The 4366-nt window shown below is 39.3% G+C and overlaps 1 pseudogene; it reads right to left on the bottom strand.

The window, feature by feature from the left end:
• Window positions 1–2422: 2422 nt before the first annotated feature.
• LOC108300397 lies at window positions 2423–3736 on the bottom strand (annotated as a pseudogene).
• Between the last annotated feature and the right edge of the window lie 630 nt (window positions 3737–4366).

The following is a 4366-nucleotide window of genomic DNA, read 5'->3' as shown; positions in this document are numbered from 1 at the left end:
GGGAGTGTAAATTAGTTCAACCATTGTGGAAGGCAGTGTGGTGATTCCTCAAGGATCTAGAAATAGAAATTCCATTTGACCCAGTAATCCCATTACTGGGTGTATACCCAAAGGATTATAAATCACTCTATTATAAAGACACATGCTTCATCGAGGCACTATTTATATTCATCGAGGCACTATTTACAATAGCAAAGACCTGGAACCAACCCAAATGCCCATTGACAATAGACTGGATAAGGAAAATGTGGCACATATACACCAGGGAATACTACACAGCCATAAAAAACTATCAGTTTGTGTCCTTTGTAGGGACATGGATGAACCTGGAAACCATCATTCTCAGCAAACTGACACAAGAAGAGAAAAGCAAACGCCACGTGTTCTCACTCATAGGCAGGTGTTAAACAGTGAGAACAGGTGGACACAGGGAAGGGAGTATCACACACTGGTGTCTGTTGGGGGAGATGGGGAGGGACAATGGAGGGGGAGGGGGTAGGGATAACATGGAGAAATGCCAGATATAGGTGATGGGGGGATGGAGGCAGCAAACCACCTTGCCATGTATGTACCTATGCAACAATCCTGCGTGATCTGCACATGTACCCCAGAACCTAAAGTACAATAAAAAATACGTATAAAATGACTTTGATGGTTTATTAATCAATTCTCATGTAGCTATGAAGAAATACCCAACACTGGGTAATTTATAATGGAAGGAGGTTTAATTGACTCAGTTCCTCAGGGCTGGGGTGGCCTCAGGAAACTTACAATCATGGTGGAAGAGGAAGCAAACACGTCCTTCTTCACATGGCAGCAGCAAGAAGTGCTGAGCAAAAGGGGAAAACACCCCTTTAAAACCATTAGTTCTTGTGAGAACTCAATCACTATCATGTGAACAGATAGGAGAAACTGTCCCCATGATTCCATTATCTCCACCTGGTGCCTCCCATAAAACATGGGGATTATGGGAAATTCAATTCAAGATGAGATTTGGGTGGGAGCACACCCAAACCATATCAAATGGTTCTCAAGGTATTTATACTGATTGAAAAAGACCAATCTCAAAAATCATATACACTCTATGATTCCACTTAGGTTAACATTCCCAAAATGACAAAATGATAGAGACAAACAAGAGGCGAATGTTTTTAGGGATTAGAAAGGAAAGCAGACAAGAAAAGGATGTGAACCATGAAAAGAATCCTTGTGATGAAACTGTTTTGTATTGACTATGGTTGTAGTTACACAAATTTACACATGATAAAGCTACAGGGACCTAAATACACACACATGTGCACGTGCACACACACACATACACACACACACTCTACATGAATGCATGTAAAACTAGTGTAAATGGAATTAGGCCAACAGTTTATTGTTGGTTAATTTCTGGTTGTGATATTGTACTGTAGTTATGCTATCACTGGGGGACTTTTTTTTTTTTTTTTTTTTTGAGACGAAGTTTCACTCTTGTTACCCAGGCTGGAGTGCAGTGGCGCAATCTCGGCTCACCGCAACTTCCACTTCCTGGGTTCAGACAATTCTCCTGCCTCAACCTCCTGAGTAGCTCGGATTACAGGCATGCGCCACTATGCCCAGCTAATTTTTTACAGTTTTAGTAGAGACGGGGTTTCATCATGTTGACCAGGATGGCCTCGATCTCTTGACCTTGTGATCTACCCGCCTCGGCCTCCCAAAGTGCTGGGATTACAGGCTTGAGCCACCATGGCCAGCAGTGGGGGACTCTTATGTAAAAATTAGTTTCATGTGAATATACAATTATCTCAAAAAGTTTAAAAGAATGGTAGAAATACATCTAAAGTAAATTGACTAAATTTGCAAGTTAAATGGCAAGACTTCTTAAAGTGGACTTAAAAAAAAGTAGTCCATCTGTATATAGTTTACAAGAGACCTGCCTCAAACATAAAGACACAAAAATGTGAATGAAAAAAATGGAAAATTATATTGGAGGTGAATATAAGCAAAGAAAGATGGTGTTACTTCCTATAATAATGTTTAAGAAATATATTTTAAAACCAAAGCATTATTAGCAAAAAAGAAGGTTATAGAAACATAATAAAAGCAATCATTCACCAGTCTGGATATACATTTAGTACGTATGAGGACTGTAAAGAGCAGGTACACAGGATATTATGAATGTTTTTAATTCCACTGAACCATATGCTTAAAAATGGTTAAGATAGTAATATTATATGTATTTTTACCACAATAAAAAGAGCAATTATAAGGTTAATACATAAGAAATCTGTACTCAAGAATTAAAGCATTTATATTTTAAACATGTATGAAATTATTAAGAAATAATATATTTAGGCATAAAAGGCATACAGATCATGCTTCTGCCAATAGTTCAAAAAATGTTTTTAAAAAGAAATAGCAAATAGAATCTCCATATATTTAGAAATTTGATTTTATTAGCTTCATGCCTTTAATTTGAGAGCGGATGGAAAAATATTTTAGGTACACATGGAAAAGTCATGATTACTGCTGAGTAAAAACAATCTAACTAGAAAGCTTTAATGTTTGTCAGCTAATGTCAAAGCTGAAATTATGGAAGTATGACAGGCTGCAGGGCTGAAAGGAATGGAAAATTACTGTTTTTCTTATTTTTCTTCAGCAGATCTATATCAACCTCCTCATAATCCTTTTTAAGGGCAGCCATGTCCTCACAGGCCTCAGAAAATGCTGCTTCTCCCATCCCCTCACCCATGTCCCAGTGAACAAAGGAACAGTTGGTATAACTCAGGTCAAACTTGTGGTCCAGGCAAACCCAGGCCTCAGCAATGGCTATAGTGTTGCCCAGCATGCATGCAGCTCTCTTTACATTGGTCAAATCTCCAGCAGGTACCACAGTGGAAGCCTGGCAATTAATGTCAACTTTGAGGCCAGTGAAACACCAATCCACAAACTGGATGGTCCATTTGGTCTTGATAGTGGAATAGCAGTAAGTATTGACATCTTTGGGAACCACGTTACCACAGCACAATAGGCGGTAAGCCATGTATTTACAATGGTGAGAGTCACATTTCACCATCTGGTTGGTTGGCTCAAAGCAAGCACTGGTGACCTCTGCTGTACATGGTAAGCTTACTCAGCAGAGATGACAGGGCATCTGTGATCAGAGAGAAGAGGATGCAGGAAGAGGGACCAGGTTGGTCTGGAATTCTGTCAGACTCCATGAAATCTGAGAGAAGCAGTGATGGAGAAGACATTCTGGCTAGGAAAGCAGCTGTGGAAACCTGCAGGGCTGGGTAAATGAAGAACTCCAGCTTAGACTGTGCCATAATCAACAGAGAGAAGTGAACCCAGAACCAGTTTTTCCACCAAAGCTGTGGAAAACCAAGAAGTCCTGAAGACCTGTGCACTGCTGAGCCAGCTTGCGAATTTGGTCCAAGATGAGGTCAATGATCTTGCCAATGTTGTGATGCCCATAAGCATAGTTATTGGCAGCATATTCCTTGTCTGTGATGAGCTGCTCACAGTGAAAGAGCTGGTGGTAGGTGCCAGTGCAAACTTCGTCAATGACTATGGGTTCCAAGTCTATAAACACTGCCCTGGACACAAGCTTGCCTGCCCACTGAAGAGATGTAGAAGAAATTGGCATTTGGCTATCGAGCTGGATGCTATGTTCCAGATTGTGGATCTCCCAGAAGGCACTGCCAATCTGGACACCAGCCTCATCAGGTTGGATGAAGATGCACTCACACATAGTGGCTACAGGTTAGAAAGCAAAGATCAGAAGATACCGGGTCTCTGTTGCCATCCCTGACATGCTAAGAGTCAAATAGGTAACGCATTGTATTTGGAATTTGTTAAAAAAAAAAAGGCATAAATAATTCATGAAACACTTTAAAAAGAAATGATAATGGAAATTAGAAAATATTTATATCTGAATGATAATGCAAATGCCATAAATCAAAATGTGTGGGATTTGGCTAAAACCACAATTATAAGGCAAGAGCCTTCATTGCATATATTAGGAAAGAAGAAAAAATAAAAATCAATCAGCATAACTTCTAATTTACACAGGCAGAAAAAGAATAGTGAAATCATCCAAAGAAAGTAGAGAGAAGGAAAAAGCTAAACATGAGAACAGAAAATCTTTAAATGGAAAAAAACTAATAGCTACCCCATCCAGGGCTGAAGGAAAGAGGAAATGAAGAGCTTCTGTTCAAGGGGTACGTGGTTTAGTTACACAAGATGAATAACTTCTTGAGGGCTGCTGTACAATTGCACTTAATAATACTGCATTGTACAATTAAAATTTGTAGGAGAATAAATCTTAGGCTAAATGTTCTTATCACAAAAATAAATATGGACACAATAGTGTAAAAAGTGC

The sequence above is a fragment of the Cebus imitator genome, unplaced genomic scaffold, assembly GCF_001604975.1.
Source record: "Cebus imitator isolate Cc_AM_T3 unplaced genomic scaffold, Cebus_imitator-1.0 Scaffold27, whole genome shotgun sequence".
Taxonomy (NCBI): Eukaryota; Metazoa; Chordata; class Mammalia; order Primates; family Cebidae; genus Cebus; species Cebus imitator.
The sequence above is the reverse complement of the archived record's forward strand: the minus strand, read 5'-3'. Positions and strand labels throughout refer to the sequence as shown.